Source organism: Heterocephalus glaber, unplaced genomic scaffold (assembly GCF_053883595.1).
Source record: "Heterocephalus glaber isolate CG9 unplaced genomic scaffold, H.glaber_assembly_v1.0 deba00001509, whole genome shotgun sequence".
Taxonomy (NCBI): Eukaryota; Metazoa; Chordata; class Mammalia; order Rodentia; family Bathyergidae; genus Heterocephalus; species Heterocephalus glaber.
Window position 1 is genome coordinate 47,597,599 of NW_028258325.1, and position 21,484 is coordinate 47,619,082.

The 21,484-nt window shown below is 34.8% G+C and overlaps 1 long non-coding RNA gene across 1 annotated transcript; it reads left to right on the plus strand.

Moving 5' to 3' along the window:
* Positions 1 to 19,602: 19,602 nt before the first annotated feature.
* On the plus strand, positions 19,603 to 21,212 carry LOC147825165 (uncharacterized). Its single transcript, XR_015441387.1, has 2 exons — positions 19,603 to 19,698; positions 20,931 to 21,212. It is a non-coding gene; the product is annotated as an uncharacterized LOC147825165 (long non-coding RNA).
* The last annotated feature ends 272 nt before the right edge of the window (positions 21,213 to 21,484 follow it).

Below are 21,484 nucleotides of genomic sequence, written 5' to 3' on the forward strand. Positions count from 1 at the left end.
GCAGATATGCCTACTCTTCATCTGTCCATTAAACTTAGAAACATAGGCTCAAATCAAAATAGTCTGGCAATAAAAATAAACTAAGAGCATAGGATTGGCAAGGTAGAAGTAAAATCTTTACATGTAGATGGAATGATCATCTACAGAGAAAATACTAAGAAATCTCTAGGACCCCTTAGAACTTGTATTTGAATTTAACAGGATTAGAAAACAAAGTACACATAAAATTTCAGATCTATGTATACTTGCTATAAATGAAGAATTAGATATTGAAATTTAAAAGTTATGTAGGAGTAGAAAGGACCTGGAAAAGTAAAAAGAAAAAAAATAACAGTGTTGGAAGACATTTATTACTGAATTTTAAGACTTCTTCTAAAGCTACAGTAAGCAAGGCAATGTTGGCATAAGGAAAAACATACAGATCAATGGAATAAACCAGAGAATCTAGATATAGAACCACATATATATGGTCCACTGATTTTTGAAAGATTATTTAACATTGACATTTTATATAACATAAACTGAACTCAAGAGCAGAGGAAAAGATAATGTTTTCAACAAATGATACTAGACAACCTGGTATCCTTATGTAAAATATTGACCTCAACCCTTTATTTCCATACATAAAAATAACTTGAAAGGATCTGTGAACCTAAATATGAAAGACTAAAACTATAAAACTTTAACAAGAAATTTTAGGGTAAGCAAGAATTTCCTAGGATACAAAAAACATGATGTATAAAAGAAAAAAATTGATAAATGAGATTCCATCAAAATTTAGAACTTTAAAAGACATCATTAAGAAAATGAAAAGTAGTCCTTAACAAGAACATATTTATAATATGTATAACCTATGACAATAATATATAAAGAACTCTTTACAGCTCATTATTAGACAACCAATTAAAAAGTAGACATAAGAAGATGATAAATAGCCAGTACAGCACGAGGAAAGGTGTGGAACCCTAGAATCAGAAAAATACTAATCAGTACAATAAAAAGACCATATTATACACTCATTAGGGAGATTAAAGATTTTAAAAGAACAAATGTCAGTTTAGGTGTGAACCAGTTAGAACTTTCTAATACTGCTAATGTTAATGTAAAATGATAAAACCATTTTGGAAAACAATATAGAAATTTCTTGTAGTACTGTTAACCATCTGTTCTTAAGTTGTTTTTTACTTAAGAGAAATGAAAACATATGTTCACAATAGATTTGTACATACAGGTTGACTGGCAATTATCTGAAATTCTTGGGACCAGAAGTATTTCAGATTTTGAAATCCACTTGATCTGCAAAGAGGATAGCTACTTCTGCTTTTTTCCGGGTTCCTGTCACATGGAGTTTTTCACCCTTTATCTTTCAGTCTATGAGTTTCTTTATGAATTAAGTGTGTTTCTTGTATGCAGCATATTGTTGGATCTTGCTTCTTGACTCATTCTGCCAGTCTACTTCTTTTGATTGTTGAATTGATACCATCAACATTGATATTTATGACTGATACATATTGACTTATGATTGTCATGACTTTTTCTTTCTGTTGGATTCTCCCCCTTTGTGTTTAATTTCTTGTCATGCCTGATGGATTCATTCTGCTGGACTTCCTGGGGTTGTGATCCTCATAGTCTTTTCTTAGGTTATTGTTTAAAAATTTTTGGAGTGCCAGTGTGGTATTCACGAAATTTCTAAGGTGCTCTTTGTCCTGAAAGTATCTTATTTCTCCTTCAATGTTGAAAGACAGTTTTGTAGGGTACATCAATCTGGCTTGGAGGGTGTTTTCCTTTAGTGTTTGGAATACATCACTCCAAGCTCTTCTTGCCCTGAGGGTTTGCATTGAGAAATCTGCTGTGATTCTGAATGGCTTTCCTTTGTATGTGATTTGTTTCTTTTCTCTCACTGCTTGTAGAATTTTGTTCTTCTGTTGGGTTTCTGGAATCTTAACAATTATATGCCTATGTGTAGATTTTTTTTTTGATCAAGGCTATTTGGAGTTCTATATGCCTCACTTAACTGTATGTCAAGTTCTTTTCCCCTGCTTGACAAGTTTTGTGCAATCACTTCTGTGAACAGTTTTTTTTTTATGACATCTGCACTGTCTCCCATTTCTACATTGACTCCAATCAGTCTTATGTTATTCTTCTTTGCTTCAACTAGCAGCTGCTGCATTGGTTTCTCATGATCCCTTAGTATTTTAAAGAAATTTTTCTCTTCTTGGTCATTAGTTGCAAGCTTGTCTTCTATATCTGAAATTCTGTCCTCACATTGGCTCATTCTTCTGCATAAACTTTCAATGGAATTTTTAATCTGCTCAAAATCTGTTTGCTTCTGTTTTGTGGATTCCATTTGTTTCCTATGTTGGGATTCCATCATATTCCTCAGCTCCTCTATTTTTTTTTTTTTTAAATCTGTGTCCTCTCTGGATTTATTAATCATGTCTTGCACTATGGGTACAATTTCTGCTGTTATCTGAGAAATTATTTCTGATTTCATTTTTTCCAGATCCTCTTTTGTTGCCAGTTCAGGGAGTCTGGGTGGTTGAGTATCAGATTGTTCCATCTTGTTTCCCTTTGGGATTCCCTTAGGTGATCTTGAAGTCTGGTTTTGAGACTTGTTTACTTGTCTTCTCCTTTCAACAGATGAAGCCTGCTGTGTCTTGTTTGAGGCAACTTTTTGCTAATCCAGTTGTCTTCAATTCTTAGCAAGCCACAGAACTGTCATTGCTCTGAAAGGTGGCCTTCTGGATCCCTGAACTGACCTGTTATCTGGGTGGGCTTCTGGCTGGGGCCTGTGCATACTTGGAATGATATCTTGGTGTGCCACTGGTTAGGGCCCCTATGTAGCTGTTGTCTGGGAGGGACTTTGCCTGGGGGATGTGAACTTCAGTTTCTATTGTGTGACCAAGCTTCTGGCTAGGGTTTCACACACTTATTGATGGTATTGGGGTGAACCTTTTCCTGTTTCTTGTGTGCCTGTGCCATTCTTTTACAGGCAGACCCTTTGCTTGCTCCAGTGTGCACCAGCTTCTGGTGTCAGGATGTGCTTCCACCCACGCTGTTCTGATCCACACTGCTCCTTCCCCAACTAAGGTGGTCTGGTATACCTTTATTGCAGAGATTTTCTTCACTTTTCTGGTGGGCTTTAATTTTCATCAAGGGGCCTCAGAGAGGCTCTCTTTCTGTTGCTCACTTCTACTGTATCTTCTCAAGCTCAGAACTTGAACCCTGCAACTCTGCTGAGTGGATCCAGGTAATGGCTCAGCACAGCCAGCGGGGGTGAGTGAGGCAGGTGCTGGCACCCATGTGGCTCACCTCCTTGGTGCTCTGGGGCATGAGATGTATTCTTATCTGCACCTCCAATTATTTAAATACCTACATTGTCTCAGAACCTCAAATAACATAGAAATAAAGAGGAATTGTTGTGGAGCAGAGGGTAGAGTGGAAAGAGAAAGCAATCTTAGGTAATTGTGATCAAAATATTTAATTTTTATAATTGTACAAAAACGTGATAATATGAACACATGGTTAGTGTTTTTTCTTGGAAAGATCTGATGTAAGTGAGTATCCTAAAGTTGAAGTGTTTGTAGCTTCTCAATGTCTTTGCATTCCCTGATCAGAATGGCTTCCTGTAGAGCACATGCTCCCCTTCCAGGTGTTCATTGCAAACTGCCTATATTAATTTTCATTGGGTTAAAACAACTTTTATTCCTCCACTCTTGTGGAGGACAAAAGTCTGAAATCAAAGTGAAGGTGGGACCTTACTCACTCTGAAGTTCTAGGGATAATCCTTCCTGTCTCTTCCAGTATCTGGTAGCTACAGGAACTCTTTGGCTTGTGGTTGCATAACTCAAATCTCTGCCTCCTTTTTTTATATGGTCTTCTCTTCTGTCTCTTACAAGACCCTTGTTGCATGTAGGACCCACCTGATAAATTAGGATAATATCATCCCAAGGCCCTTCTGCAAAATAATAGATTCATATGTTCTGGGGGCAGCGAGACATGAAGATATAAGGGGTGTTCATGATATATGGTAAATGTTTAAATTTTTAAAAATTACAGTAAATCCCACTCAAAATAATTTAATTACATTAACCTCTCTCAAAATACTCCTTTTCCTTTTAAACACATGTGTCTTATCTGTCTTGCCACTTTCTGGAGCAGTTCTATATGTTCTCTTTTGTGCATATCATTATGAAGATTGACAAAAAACACAATGAATGGTGCTGCCAAGCACCATCAAGCAGAAAGATAGGCTCACAGAAATAATAGACTGTACTCTCATCCACTTCATTCACTGGATCTGGCATTGTGCAACTTCTGGCTCTTCCCCAAAGTCAAAATGACCATGATAGGTAAATTTTTTTACATTACTTGTTATGCATTCTTTTATTCTTCATTTAGAGATTTCCCCACAGGTTATAGTGTGTGACATTGTCATTATTTTTTTGAAACAAAACATTTATTGATACATGTTAGATATATGTAATGATCACATTCATCATAGGGAATTTGTACCTTACCTGTATATGATGTATCTTGCTTCTTTTTTTCCCATTCTCCTCCCCTCCTTTCTTCCCCTTCTTATTTACAAAAGTTTTGTTTTTATTAATTTGTTTAGACAAATGTTTTGAATTAATTCAGGATATGGAGGCATCCAGGACAGTGCAACCTAAACACACAAAAGAAGACTTCAAGAACTATTTTAGAAAGTATCAAGAATTAAGGGATAAGTGTGTCTGAAGTGACAGGGAGTATTTTGAGGATCTTCCCTTACATATTTTAACCCATTGCACAGCCATTAATATGTAATATTTGGGAACTGTCAGAGTTTTGGTTTTAATTAACTTTCTTGAGATACAAACTTGTTTTTAATACATTATCCACAAGTTCCCTAAAATTTCAGATTCACCTGCTGTCTAGATTTTAAGCCAGGGAGCCTTTGAAAAACAATTGTCAAATATTTTTGTACTCAATTTTTTAAAGCCATCTAAAAAATAAAAACCTTTATTATTTTTGCAGTGAATGTGTTATAATATATGAATCAAGGAAATAAAAGGATATCCTAGAAAACCTAGTATGTATTATAAATGGCTAATCCAGTTACAAAAGTAATAGGCATGTAGAAAGTCAGTGTCTTTGTAATGTGTCTTTTCATTCAACAGAATGTGGACCCCCTGTAAAAACATTTATTATAGGAGATATAGGTGCAGTTGTGTCCTCTAATGGATGTTATGGGGTAGTATTATTTGTCTGGTTCCACAGAATCTCTGACTTAAGTCTACACTAAAACAAGTTTATGAGACCTGCAGGTGAGCTTCGTGGTGAGATTACAGTCAAATCTAGAAATATATTGCCAGAATGTGGACACCCATGAAAAATAACAATTGCAGAATAGTGTTAGCATGTGCACTGAAACATTCCCTTCTGGTACCCTCTGAGCAATTCATCTGCTGAATGATTTTACTGGATCAATCTCTACAGCCAGGTAGAAAGGGAGAATGAGGATTATGTGTAGGCAGGAGCAATAAAGAAACAATGAGCCCCTTGATGCTTGGCTTTCATTAACACTCTGCTAATTGGCAGCTGTAAGTACCTCATTTTGATAAAGTATTTGTTCACAAAAGTCTTCCAGTTTTTTAAAAAAAATTTTAAAACATGCTCTGTTAATCTTTGGCAGACTATTCTCTACATAATAGCCAAGCTTTAAAATGTAAGCATGCTGTGCAATCATTTGTAGGTTGTGTGCACAATGAACATGATTTGGATGAAAGGTACTAACATCTCAGAGCAGGTGGAACCGAAAAGTCAATTTCTTTAGTTTTATTCTTCTTCTTCTTCTTCAGATTTTGCACCTGTGCTTTGTTATTTAAAAATGTATTAAGGATTACATTAATTTTATTTTGCAATAAGATCATATCTTTATTCCTTGTTACTATTCTTAATGTATAGAGCTTCAGAGCAAAAACAGTTCTTGGGGAATTTATATTTTATTTTTTCATTCATTTCTTATACAAATATTTATGGAGTTCCTAATACATGCAAGGTACTTGCAGAATTTCATTTGGAGCAAAACAAGGTGAAACAAATGTACATGTCTTGAGTAATACACCCTTCTGACATGGAGAAAAGAAAATAACAAAATTCACTTGCTTGTGTTCTTTAAATCTTTGTTAGGTACCTACTAGGCACTGTGCTGAGGCTACAGTCTTCCATTAGACAAAATGGCTGCTTTTAACTGCTCCCTGTCTGGAGAGAGAGCAAGATAATAAAATTTCAGCCATAGTATGTCAAGTCCTACCACAGAGGTGTGCACAGGGCAGAATGAGAGTCCAGACATCCTGTGCACCAAAAACTACTTGTTGGGAGAGATGGTACTTAAGGAAATTTAGAAGCATGAGCTTGAGTCAGATCTATAGAGAAGCAGGGGCAAAACCTGGGCATGGAAGCCACCTACATACAAACATAGATGTTTGACAATGTATTATCATGATGGAAGCATTTGATGTAGGGAATTTCATAATTGATTCTTATAGTACTTTCCTGTATAAATCCTACAAATTTGGTTTAGTAAACCCACATTCAAGGTTGCAGCCAATAGAAATAATTAAGTTAAAGAAAGAATAATAAATAGGAACAGCCTGTTACATGATGCACTGAAAGAATTAGTTCTGAAATCTATGCACTTTACAGGCCTTACAATTTCTCCTTATGTTCTATAGCCAGAAAGTGATGTTGGAGCCACTGTAAAATGAACTTTCAAAATGATGCATGCATCAATGTCCATCACTCAATAAAATTGTCTGCTAAATGGGCAATGTTGGCATGAAAAACAAATAGAATGAATTTTCTTAATGGAGTTTTTCAGAGAAGCAAGTTTTTCTCAGCATCATTTCTGGAAATACATTTGGTGGAGGAAAAAGGAGAAATCAAATTGTATTGCAAACTTGAAATTGGAATGTATAAAAAATAATCCTAACATTGTATGTGAGATGCACAAATATGAGAAAATGTAATTGTAGGATGATCATAAGAACATCTTTCTATAATATGTGACACAGTATAAAGGAGGAAGTGAAGACACGACAAAGCAGAACTTAGATGAATTCCATGACCAGGAGAGACATACATCTGAAGGCTTAATTGACCTCTATCTAAGAAAATTGCCTAATTGCAACAGCAGAGAAGTTGGAAGCAAAAGTTTTGCAACTGTCATTTATGACTACTTACTTCATAGAGCTATTAGGAGGTAAACTAAGTATAAGAGAAATTCACCCTGCTATATAGCCCAGCAAAATTAGGTGCTTTAATAGGTTAAGTGAGTCAGTGCTAAATCAATACAAGAATAGATGATTTGGGTTCATAGACTGGTCAGCCAAGTTTATTTCCCAGGCATAGATTTCCTTCCAAAGAAAGCAATTAATATGTTCACCAAATCACGATGATACCTTTTAGGCAAAAGGTAGACTGAAAATATATTTCCTGGGCTACAGATTTCATCTGATAGGTACCACTACCCATATTTAAGACAAAATACAATCTGTACTATTTTTTTTCAGCACCAAGTGATGATAAGCTCCTCCTCATCAAATTGTAGGAATCATACAATGCTTTATTAAGGCCATTGTAAAATTCCCAGCATCATAAAGGGATGTTGATTCAAATTCTTTAGCCAATAACAGTATTATCTTGAGCTATAAGGACACATCCGATTTTGTTGGTCACAGGTTATAAAGGTATTTTTCCTGCTTTAATTCAACTATGTTTTACAATCATCTTCAGACCAATCAAATCAAACCCTGCCTTAAAGCCTGGGTACACACGGAAATGAAAATGATGAAAGAGCACAGGGTCATGTCCTACCTATGCCTTGAAGTGAACAGAGAAAGGGATAGATCTGCTAAACTTTCAACTCTACCAAGGAACCACAAGAAGAGGGCTTTCCCTTAAGCAGGAACAGCATTGCTAAGACCCAGAGTCTGGATGGACCACAGGGTAATGTATGAGAGGTGGAAGTGAAATTGGAAAAGGGCTCAGGCATTAGATGCTGAAAACCAACATATGTAATTTTAGATTTTATCCTGCAGGTGATGGACTCTTGAAAGACTCTCAGTAGAATGATGATTATAAAATTATTTTGATCGATTAGTATTTGCTGCCTCCAGAGAGAAGCTAGGTCAAGTCTCAATGATGTAACTAATTCTTCCTAAATATGGCTGACCATACACATTAGGGATCACATAAAGATCCTAATTCAAATTGCACAAAGTTACTGATGAGTTAGTTATTGATTATTTACATACTCACATATCCTATTTATTACTGTCCATAATTCTAAGGAGATAGGTATACTGTGTCTTTCATTTTACTGATGAGAAATTGAGGATGAAAGTAGTTAATTTTCTTGTACAATTTCATATAGATAGTAAAAATAGTATTGCAGAGATTGAGATTCTGCGGAGATTTAGAATTCTGATCCAGTGGAGCTGGCTTACAAGTTTGATTTTCTAATTACAGTTTTGTCCTTAACATCTGTAGAAGTTTGCTAAGCCTCTAACTAGAAAGTCCACGATGCAGAGTGCTCAGTTGTGACCTTATAAGCTACCAGCAGAGGAAATAGGGTTGCATAAACATTTTATTTATATTTTGCTTTACATTGCATCAGTGGAGAAAACAAGTATCACTTAAGAGGGTGAACACACTTTGGTAATAGTCCTGCAATAAATTCCTTCCCTGAAACAGTGTGGCAGATTGTTCCCTGAAGACTATATATAAATGTTTATATAGAAGAGCAAATAGCAAAGAGCTGCTGAGACAATTTTAAAGGAGAATAAGGTTTGTGTTCCTAGAAAACTCAAAGCACTTGTAAAGTATATGAAACATGCTTTGAAATGAGAAATGTGAAATTCAGACTCTCTGCCCCGCATTTCCTGCTGAGTACGACCATGCCCAGCAGATCAGAATGATTCCTGCCCTGCCTTCTTCAGGCTTCTACCCAAATAGGAAGGTTCTTATTTAAAGAATCTTTTTTTAAAAAATAGTAAGTATTAATTTCTAGTGTACTTTAGAATTAATATTGTCTGTAGTTTGTTCTTGTATAATCTCATCTACTATAACAGAAGCTTAATGAAGGCAGAATTATTTGTTCCTTTTGATTTGTGATAAATTTCCAGCCCCTAGAAACATTCTGGATATATAGTCTGTGCAGAATGAGTATTTGTTGATCATATGAATAAATGAAGATAGAGACTAAGGAGATTGACAGCAGGACTTATTCTCAAGCAGCAGAAATCAAGGAAGCATGAGCTGGTAATGTGGATAAACACTAGGCCCAAGAAGCAGAATGGAGAACCTAGAAACAGATTCATGCTTCTGTGTAAACTATATAAAAAGAGTGCTGGTGTAGATGATTGGAGGGAAAAATGGACAATTGAATACATGATGCTGTGAAAACTGGTTGTTTGTATGGAAAAATAAATCTATATATCACACCATTTCCAAAATGAGTTTTAGGTGGATTAGCCAGTTGTAGGTAAAATGAAAAAAATTATAACTTTTAGCAAATTTATATTTATATACTAAGATTAGGCAAAAAATTTAAGCAAGATGCAAAGAACAAAAAGTCACAGGATTAAAAAAATGATAACTTTGTCAATGTTAAATTAAAAATCTCCATATGCCAAAAGGCAACATAAGTAAAAACAAAACAACATAACAGAAACTGCAAAGGTATTTGTGACACATAAAGGCAGCGGAGAATTAGCATCTAGAATATATTTTTTAAAAACTACGTATCAAAGAGAAAATGACAACTTGGTAGAAAAATGTAGAAACAGCAACAATACTTTAAAGCAGGGGAAATAAATGAAATAGCAATCATCCCATTATCTCTGTGGAGAGGCAAACTAAAGCCACAGTAACATATTATATCATCCCCCCCAGGTGACAAAAGTGAAAACGTCTTGATAATATCAACTATTGGCAAAGATGCAGAGCATAGCTAATGCTGCCAACTACACTACTGGTGTAAATTAGCACCACATTTTGGGGGAATGTTTGGAATTATTAGTAAAATACAACATCAATATTAATTTTTATTAATGTAAATAAAATACCAACTACAATAAAATATACATATATACCTCTACCGTTCTAGGCCACAAAAGATGAAAATACCTGCTGCCTTGATGTTGTGCATAGATGGGAGCCTTTCATTGCCACTGAAATGTGAGTGGAAGTGCTGTGTTTTGTTGCTAGGACAAATGCTTTAAAGCCATCGCATACTCCGTGCAGTCTCTTACCATGCTTCAAGAACCATGTGCGCATGTGGTGACTGTTGCTGCAGAGTTACTGCATAATCAGAGCATTCTGAGTGCTGAGCCTACAACTGGATGATAGCACCTCTGGAGTGCCACTTGGACAGCAAACTTGGTGTAAGTCATCAACTGCTGTGTGTCAGGAGCAATGCTACATAATTTTAGGGTAAAATCATTTGGTTAGCCTAGTTCTCTTGCCTACAGCCCAGCTACAGAATAACTCCAGTTTGGCCTCCAGTCACAACTGAGACTTCAGTGATCCAGTGATGCTGTGATTCTCCAGGACAAGAAACATCCTGGGAGCTGAAAACATCCTGGGAGAACAAACATCTGCTCAGTTCCTCATTGTTCTTGGACTGTTAACATCTTGTTTACCCAGGATGTACTGAACTCTCTGCAAGCCTTTTGTTACACCTTGTTTATCCTAATGTGAACTATTGAACTTTATATTTCATTTGTTACATTTGTTTCTCCCGATGTACTGAATAAAGGTGCAGTAAGCTGGGGGCTTTTGTCTTTGCTGCCCAGAGCAGCACTGATCAGACCCAAAGCTCAGCTTCTTCTCAGTCTCATTTTTCTACCTTTGCTGTAATTTGCCATGTGCTGCCGTGGCTCACAGGAGACCAGGACTAACTGCAGAGGTTCTGGTAACGTCCCCTTCCCCTGTTCCCTACAGCTGTGTGTTAAATTTGTGTGATTTTAGCATTAGGAGCTGCTATAGAATAACTAGCTTACTTTGACTGACACCCTCTACAATCCAAAATTCCTCGCCTGAGCATGCAGTTTATGAAAACTCTTGTACATACACACAAGTAGACATATATAAGGGAGTTTTAAATAGCAAATGTTTCTAATAGCAAAAATTTAAAAGCAACCTAAAAGTCCATCCAAACAAGAAAGGGCATGTTGTGGCATACATATACAATTGAATAAAAAAGTAAAATGAATAGATTTAAGCCACAGCTATCAATAAGCATGAATTTTACAAGCATTGTATTAACCAAACCAAACAAGTTGAGATTATATATATAGAAGAGACAGCTTTGTACTATGGAGCAACTGAAAAAGGAAGAAACTTTAGGCAATAAATGTATCTCAAACAAGAAAGGTCCAAGCATTGTTATAGGTATTCGTTAGAAATTCCATAGGAGAAGAACTCCCAAAGTGTGTTAATTGGCAGAATATAGAGGTGAAATAAAAATTAAGAAGTTTGGATATTCCAATACTGTATATTCAAATATATATATGTATTAATAAGAGCAAGCTATTTGATATAAAAAAAAAACTCCTAAAATTTGAATGGGTCAACTCAACAGAAATGGTCTTTTGCTAATATAGTAATTCAATGTAGTTTATGGCAAATAGACTTCTATGAAGTTACCAAAGCCGGTTTCATCATTTGCCTCTGGCACAGTCTAGATCCTCCTCAGAGTCTTTTCCTTTCAGCCAGACAATGGAAAAAGCATAAAAGGTCACCCAGGGATATTTCATAGATTACTCAGAGGGATTTTTTTTCTCTTTTTTTGTTTATTAATTATATTGGTACATTTAAGGTATACAATATAATGAGATTCAGCATTGGAAATTTGCACCTTTATGTAATCCATCTTGGGTCTTATTTTTTCCCCATTCCCCTGCCCTCCCTTCAACCCCTCCACCCCTCCCTATCTACAAAGATTTTATTTCCATTTTTTCTTTTTCTCATATTAATTCCATTCCCTTCTTTCCTTTCCCCTCCCCCTCCCCCTTCCCCTTCCCCTTTGCACCTCTTCTTACTAAAAGTCTTCTGCACAGCAAGAGAAACCACCAACAGTGTGAAGAGACAACCCACAATGTGGGAAAAAAATTTCATCAGCTATCCCTCAGGCAAAGGTCTACTATCTAGAATATATAAAGAACTTTAAAAAAAATCAGACCTCCCAAATTTAAAGACTCAGAGAGATTTTAGAGACCTGACTTTCACCACTTTCTAGTGACCTGATAATAGAAATATACATACTCCTGATTTCAGAGGGAAAAAAGAAATGAGTTTGGTGAATACTTAACCATCCTTTAACACACCTTATTTTATATAAGTGAAAATTAGAAATTGTATCATAAGCAAAGGCATGGATTCTTATCGGTGATGAATCATCCAATGACCATAAAGAGTATGCACCAGGTTACTATACAATCAGAAAAAATAAAGACATTCAAAAAATTCAGTATTTGATATTACAAATAAGTTGTCAAATAATAAGTGGGCAAACAGCACTTTGACTATGTCCTTTACATATTTTATATAATAGGACAACTTTAGTCTTAGTACCTTGGAGATGTATTGTTACTTTATTCTTTAGTTCTTAGGGCCTTTGAAGAAATACACCTTTGCTGATTAAGCCTTTCTGAGTTGAGCATTATGAAAAGGGAATGCTGTTCAGCTGTGGGATAGAGGGCTGCAATGGGGTATCCAGCCTACCAAAGAGAGAGAGAGTAGAGTGGGTGGAATGTCAGCAGAGAACAATGGATGTGGAGTTAGTTAGCTTACTGCAGGTGTTAGTGTTGATTTCAATAGTCATGGAATTGTGAGCAAGTAACTTCATTTGTCTGTATAAAATTTCCTCCAGAACACAATGATGAGACAGGACTAAATATTTTATAAAGCTCTTTTAAGTGTGAGTACAATATGTCTAAGTTAGGATCTCTAACTATAATCATATCCATATTAGAAACAGAAGTTCAATAAAATATTGCTCTTTCTGAGCAAAGCCAATTGAAAGCATTCAGGTGAAATAGACACAGTATTTAAAAGGCTCTGGGGATGGATGACTCAGTTACTTCTTTTGGGGGGATGTAGTGAACAAAGTACAGGAATTTTTCAGTTGGACTTGTACATAGATATAGATATTTCAAAATTTCTGGAATCGTTTCCATTTTACACTCCTTAAACATTTTTGTGATGTATTTTCTCTATCAATAATGCATCAGCAAGATATTTATTTTGATTATTTTCTGACTTTTCCCACTGGAAGATGAGCTGAAAGAGGGCAGAGATTTTTGTGTACTGTATTTTATTAATATTGCATTCCTAATGTCTAAAATAATATTTAGCACATAAACAAAATTTTATAAATATTTATTGAATAAATAAATTATAAACTTGTGGGTACTTCTGAATCATCAGAAGAGTTTCAAGAAAGTTGAAATAAATATTTTTGCAGCTCAAGTATGAAGATCTATTTGAGAAAAGTAGTCTGTTTTGCATTGCTTTCTAAACTCATAGGAAGTAAATTAGGACTGGAACAGAACAAAAACTTTGGGGAATAATTTTTCCTAAGTTTGAATTCTTTGTGAGCCTTATCTGGCATAAAATTGTCATAAAGTTAAAGTTATAAAATATGGATAATATCCTATGGGATGAAATCCTATCAGAAGAGGCTATTTTGACAATATTTAAGTAGGTGGTTAACAGAATTTTGTTTGTAAGATTTAGAACAAATTTTGATGAGGATTCCAAAACAATTCAATAGTAGCAAATTAAAACTTTGTAATCTGTTCAGTGTAAGAAAAAGTAGTAAAATCACACAAATCTCCATGCCCCTACCACAAATGAGCATATACTTATCAATATTTATGTATTATTCCAAATTCTCATTCATCTAACTCTCGACCACTATTTAATCATGATGGATTGTGATAGCTGTATCATTTGTGGTGCAGGCTATGATCTGCTATGATTCTTCTGCAAAATTATTATGATGAATCACACTTGTCAATGATTTTTGAATGAGACAAATCCAAAACTAATTTGCTATCTGCAATCCAGATGTAATTGTCTGTGTATTATAAATCTTCCACGAAAATATTCTTCAGTTTCATTTCTGTCAAAAAACAAAAGTGCTCTTCATAGTTCAATCTCCAAGAAAAACAATACAGTATAATTAGAAAGGAGGGGGAAAAGTGCATGGTTGACTTGAATATAAAAAACAGTAAATGCCCAGCTCAAATTGGTTGCACAAATGAATCTCTGCTATCAAAATCTTTGTAAATTGCAATTCTCCATTTTTGGTCCAGGGACTCAATAGTTTAAGATAGCCATAAAATATCTTACCTTCATGCTAAATTGTAAAAATTAAACATGCTTATGGAGTGCTCTAGAATATGAAAATAACTAACATCTCATGTAGTTTGAAGGGAATGGAAGTTCAGTTATAAAATATTGAGAGAAAAAGGGTAATATTCATTGTTGCAGTACAATAAACATGATTATTTAAATTTTTGTTTTATTCACTGGATTAAGTTTAGAACAGTAATTAACTATAGTGCAAAGAAATTATAGACTTTGATTTCAAATGACTATAGGCCAGAAAGCTATGTCCTGTGGCGTATGTATCACCAGCACTGAGTCTGGCGAGAGTGTGTGTGTGTGTGTGTGTGTGTTTGTAATCTATAAAATATTACCTTTGATTGAAAATAGAAATAGTTGAGAAATTCTTCATAAATATAAATTTTTCAATTTTACTCTTTAAAAAAGTGATTTAAGGGGCTGGAGATTTAGCTCAGTGGTTCCGCCGCCTGCCTTACAAGCACAAGGTCCGAGTTCAATACGGGGTACCAAAAAAAGTGATTTAAAATGTCTCTTTTAAGACAACCCACAATGTGGGGAAAAAATCTTCACCAGCTGTTCTTCAGACAAAGGTCTACTATCTCGAATCTATAAAGACCCTAAAAAAAATCAGACCTCCCAAATTTAAAGACCCAATCTGAAAATGGGCATCTGAAATGAACAGACATTGCTAAGACAAAGAAGTAGAAATAGCAAATAAACATATGAAAAAATGTTAAACATCACTGGTCATTTGAGAGATACAAATGAAAACAACACTTAGATTCCACCTCACCCCAGAAAGAATGGCTGCTATCAAGATATCAACCAATAACCAATGCTGGCTAGGCTGTGGGGAAAGAGGAACCCTGCTCCACTGCTAGTGGGAGTGTAGACTGGTGCAACCACTGTGGAAATCATTATGGAGATACCTCAAAGAGCTAGGACTGGAAGTCCCATTTGACTCAGCTATTCCCCTGCTGGGTATCTTCCCAAAATAATTAAAAGAATCACACCACAGTGATATATGAGTACCCATGTTCAAAGCAGCACAATTTGTAATAGGTAAAACTTGGAAGCAGCCCAAATGCCCATCAACTGGAATCTGGATAAAGAAAATGTGTTTTTTTAAAAAAAATAAAATGGAGTACTACTCAGCCATGAAAATGAGAAACTAGAGACATTTATAGCTAAATGGATGCACATTGAGGCCATACTCTTAAGTGAAATAAATAGGACACACATGTGTAAATACCAAATAGTTTCTCTAGTGTGAGAAACTGAAAGTGAAAATAGGGACTAAAAGATATAATAGATAATGTGAAATAGGAAGAAAAGGGGCAAAGGGGAAGTGGGAGGGGTAGGGGAAAGGAAAGAAGGGAATGGAATTAATATGAGAAAATGAAAAAATGGAAACAAAGTCTTTGTAAATAGGGAGGGATGGAGGGATTGAAGGGAGGACAGGGGAAGGGGGAAAAATAAGAACCAAGAGAGATTATGTAAAGGTTCAAATATCCAATGATGAATGTCATTATATTGTATACCTAAAATGTACCAGTAAAATAATATTTTTAAAAATGTCTCTTTTATTAGCCTGGATCAATAACATTTTCTTCTATGCTTGAAGCATCACACATTTCACTATGTAAATTTCTAGTATTGATATCATGCATCCTGTGTATACATAAGAAGGTATTTGACCAATTATATTTCAGAAATTATAAACAAACCCCTCCTCAGAAGAAAATCAAATTTTCTCTTTGATGAAGGGCGTCAAATCAACAATCTCATTTCTTTTCTCCATTGTGCATTCCCTTGAACTATTCCTCACCTAATCCATGCTTCCAAACTAACCTCATATAATAACACCATTAATAATGCTTAACATTTACATAGTGCATTCCATCTTCAAAGTACTGAACAAACACTAAATAATTAATTCACTTTCAAAGAAGTCAGAAAAAATATAGAACTTTGAAATTATTAAGAGGAATAAAAAGTATTTTACTATTAATTTTTTTATGATGAGATTTATCTAATCTGTTTTTAAAGAATATTTTTACCTTGTCATATAAGAGAAATAACATTCACGGTGGGGAAATATATGAGCCCATAACTGGCTTTTATAGATGGCTAAACGCTCAAGTTGAAGCCGAGGGTTTTGATAACTGCTAGAGCCATTTATGACCTTATATACTGCTCTGCTTTGGAACATTAGGTCTTAAATAACATCAGGCATGTGCTGTTATTGAAAAGAAAAATAAAATTCCCTTTCAGATGAAGGAAAAAAACGCATATAGAGAACCCTATGGAAATGTCATAAATATACATGAGTAAAATTATATTTAGTGAAGGTTCTGTAATAGATTTGGAAGCCAGGGTATCACATGATACTATCTGAGTAGCCTTTGGATAGAAAACTAAAAAGAAGAACCAAGAGAGTATGTAAAGGTGCAAATTTTCAATGATGAATGTCATTATATTGTACACCTAAAATGTACCAATAAAAGGATATACAAAGAAAAAAGAAATATTTATCTACTTATATATTGGCATAAAAATTGCCCTGGGCTTGTAATAAGTCCTTGCAGCAGTCACTGCTTTACAGAGGACTGTAACATTTATACAAAGTGACTTGGTGCTTATAGTGCTAATCTGCTTGTATTGAACAAAATCATGATCTCTCTATGTGGACACTTTTCCAAAATCACATTGAAAAATCCACTGGGTGGACAGTGTTGTGCAAAATTCTCCGTAGTGAGGGGTATCCAGTGGGAAAATTTGGTTAGAAGGTGCCAGGAAGCAAACAAAATTATGTTTGTTGTCTTCAAATGTATTTAGCATAGTGAAAAGATTATTGCTTTTCAGATGACCACTTAAAACATGTTCATAGGATTCTTTATCTTCCTATAGTTTTCGTGGCCTTCAAATATCTATGACTGAATCATATTTCTATGATAAGAAAAGGTAGAGGAAAGAGATCTACAGAAGAATGGGAAGAACCATAATAAGTATTATAAATAGCTATGGAACACAAGTATATTTATAATAATTATTATTATTATGTACTAAACTCTGCACACATTGGGTTGCTTACAACAATCTGGTCAAGAAAATTGCACTGTTCATTTTACCAATGAAGAAACCAAGATAAAAAGATTTTAGTAAGCTCCCAAGTGGAATAACCATTTTTGCCAATGCGCCATGCCTTAGCAATCAGCCTCCCAGTGCCCATCTGTACCCCTCATTAGTAGGCACTTTACAGTAATCAGTCATGAAAAAAATCTTATATGCAAACTCTGAAGAAGACAGAAGCCCAGAAAATGAGGAAGAATATTAGAATTTACATTTGTATTTCTTTGATTTGGATGTGCAGTTTTATGATTTCAACTTTGGAAGAGACTTTTGCAGTTTCTGATATAGACCTTTTATTGTCATATGCACTGAGGAAAAGAGATCTGTCAAAAGAAACTGGATAAAGAAGATGTGGGTTTTTTTTTTTTTTCATAAAATGGAGTACTACTCAGCCATAAAGAATGAGAAACTAGAGACATTTATAGCTAAATGGATGCATATTGAGGACATACTCTTAAGTGAAATAAATAGGACACACCTGTATATACCGAATAGTTTCTCTAGTGTGAGAAACTGAAAGTGTAAATAACGATGAAAATGATTAAAACGAATAACTGATAATTTGAAATAGGAAAAGGTCCAAAGGTGTAGGATTGGTGGGAGGGGAAGGGGAAAGGAAAGAAGGGAAAGGAAAAATTATGAGAAAAGAAAAAAAATGGAAATGAAATCTGTGTAAATAGGGAAGGGTGGAGGGGGTGAAGGGCGCACAGGTAATGTGGAAAAAATAAGAACTAAGATACATCATGTACAGGTACAAGTACCCAATGATAAATGTAAATGTATACCTAAAATGTACCAATAAAAGAATTCTTAAAAAACTCATATGCTTAAGTGCTCTAAATTTTATTTTTGTAACAAAAGTGCTTTTTTTTTTTTTACCCACAGCTTGTATCATTATTCCTCAATACCTCCCAATAGAAGAAATGTTCCTAGAGATAAATTAATAACTATTTGAGAAGTAGAGGATTTGCCAAGCATGCACAAAACCCTGGATTCAATTTCCAGTTCTGGGGGAAAATAACTGTAAGAACTATCTAAGAAAGTGACTTAGATGATCAGAAAATTGTATCACTTAAGTTACTCCTGTGTCTAGTTTAATCGGTATTGTTTAATATGGATCAATGTTTTTCAAACTAGCGATAACGTATCTACTTAGTGTAACACTGGTATATTCCAGTATCTCTTTGTAGGAGAAGATAAACACCACAAAGTGATTTTCTTTCCCCTCATTAAGATTTTCTGGATATTGAAAAACCTTTAATTAAGCTTCTATTATATATCTAAGTTATGGAGAAAAAATGCTGTCTATTATTATGTTTCTAACATTCAGGGTGATCAAAATATATGGTGAATCTTTAAATTAAAAATTATTACCATAAAATGCACATTTTTAATAGTCCTCAAAATCCTTCCCTTCATTTCAAATATACTTATCACATCATTCTTGCTACTTTCTGAAACAATTCTGCAACTCCCTTCATGAAGGTCCTTATGTGGTGTGATTAAAAAATATGGTGAATGCTGCTGCCAAGTACCATCCAATGGAAAGGTACATTCGTTAAAACACTGTGGTGTGTTCTCATCCACCCAATTCAATGAATATGGCACTGTGTAATTCCCTCAACATCAAAATATACATTAAAGGTAAATGTTTTGAATTGATTCAAAACAAGGTGGCAACTGAGACAGTGCAACTAAAGATAAGAAAGAGGACTTTCACTTTTCCTGGTGTGAGATGAAGTCTTAGCATCATTTTAAGTTATATTTATCGGATGGCCAGAAATATTGAACATATTCTCATATGTTTATTGACCATTTGTACTTCTTCTGAGAAGTGTTTATTCATTTCACTTGCCCACTTCTTGATTGAGTGTTTAACTTTGGGAGGTCTCATTTTTTGAGTTCTTTATATATTCTAGATATTGATCCTGTGGCAGAATTTTTTTCCAATTTTGTAGTTTGTCTCTTTACTATTTGTTTCCTTTGCTGTTCAAAAGCTTTTTAACTTGAAGCTTTTAAATTTATAATCCCATTTGTTGATTCTTCCTCTTATTTCTTGTGCAGTTGGAGTTTCATCCTGCACCAAAAAGAATGGCCATCATCAAGAAATAAAGCAATAACATGCTGGCATGGCTGTGATGAAAAAGGAAACCTTCTTCATTGTTGGTGAGAATGTAAACTAATATACCCTTTATGGAAATCAGTATGGAGATTTTTCAAATAGCTGAATTAGAAATTCCACTGGACCCAGCTATTCCTCCTCTAGGTATCTTCCTAAAAGAGCCAAAGGCATCATATTACAGCAATATATGCCTACCCCTGTTTACAGCCACATAACTCATAATAGCTAAATTCTGAAAGCAGCCTGTGTGTCCCTCAACAGGCATGAATAAAGAAAATGTGGTATCTATACAAAATAGAATGCTACTTTACTAAAAAAAAGGACAAATTGGAGACATTTGTAGGAAAATGGATACACCTGGAACATATGTTGCTAAGTGAAATAAATCAAACAAATAAGCTTAAATACCATATATATCTCTAACTTGAGTAAGGAAAAGCACAAATAAAGAGAAAAATAAAGGATTGATAAAGGGAAATGAGATAGATCTGCTGTATATGGGAAGGGGTCCAGGAAAATGAGGACAAGAGGAGTTAGGGATGGGAAGGAAAAGTAAAAAGATTTAAGATGTGTCACTTGCATCTGCCAAGTACCCACAATAAATGTACGCATTATATGTCATAAATATTAACTAAAATGATAACAACAACAATAGTAATGAAAATGGGGAAAAGGGATTTAGAGACAGAGAGAGGTGGCTGGCAAAGGGAAGGAAATTAAAGAGGAATCAAGCTGTGTTACGTACTGCAGCTATTCCCTATGATCAAGGTATATTTTATGTATTGCACCCCTGTACTAATATAAGAAAAAAGAGAACTTTCATAACTGCTTCAGATAGTGGCAAAAGTGATGCAATATATGTGTTTTAAGTGAGGGAGAGTATTATGAGGGGAATTGGGGCAGTGTATCTTTACAATAATAATTTCTTTTAAATTTCAATATTAACCATATTTTTGCTATATTTCTTATGTATTGAGTTTATAGACTTATATAGCCAAAAGTGTAAATACAGTTGACATTCACTTATAACTAGTAAGATAATCATTTCTATTTATATAGGCCATTTTATTAAAATGTGATTCATTACTCTTCTATTTTCAAATAGGACATTTCCTGCAGTAAAATGTTAAGGAAGTACATTTGTTTCCACAGACAGATGTGCAAATGTCATTGGTATTCTATTTAACATTAACTGCCGTCTACAGATAATTTGTTGGGTAACTCCGTTTAACAGAGCAAATGGCAATATCCTACAGATGTCACCATTTCTCTGTAGCTCCAGAGGATATGTGTGCAATATGTGGACCTGCTTTTCCTCTAGACTGGTAAGTTTCTGCTCTTTTCAAATGTTTGCCTAAAAAATATAGTAAAAGGGATGAATTAAAAGCTAATTAACCCTGAGGTGCATTTCTCAGATAATATAATACAGTGTAAACTAAAAGTGGTCCTCTTAACACATATCATTTAGTGTCTGATATGTGTTTATCCACTTATTTTGGCACAACATTTTTATAAACACATTGGCCCACAATAAACAATAAAACTTTATTAATTGTAACTTTCTGAGGTGGTTGTCTGGTGGTACTATTACTTTTGCTGGGCTCACTTCCATTTCTGAGGTATGAGGCCTTAAAATGAACAAGGAGTTCACCTTGGTGAGCTTGTCTCTGTTCCTTATGTCTCTCATTTTTTTTCTAGCAGGTTTTTCTGGGGTGTCTTGCTCACAGCAGCGGCATAGGGCAATCACAAGGGCAAGTACAGTTGTATTAGACTGTTTCAAACTTCATTACAGTTTTTCTGCTAAAACCCTGCCTCTAAGGTCATGTGAAG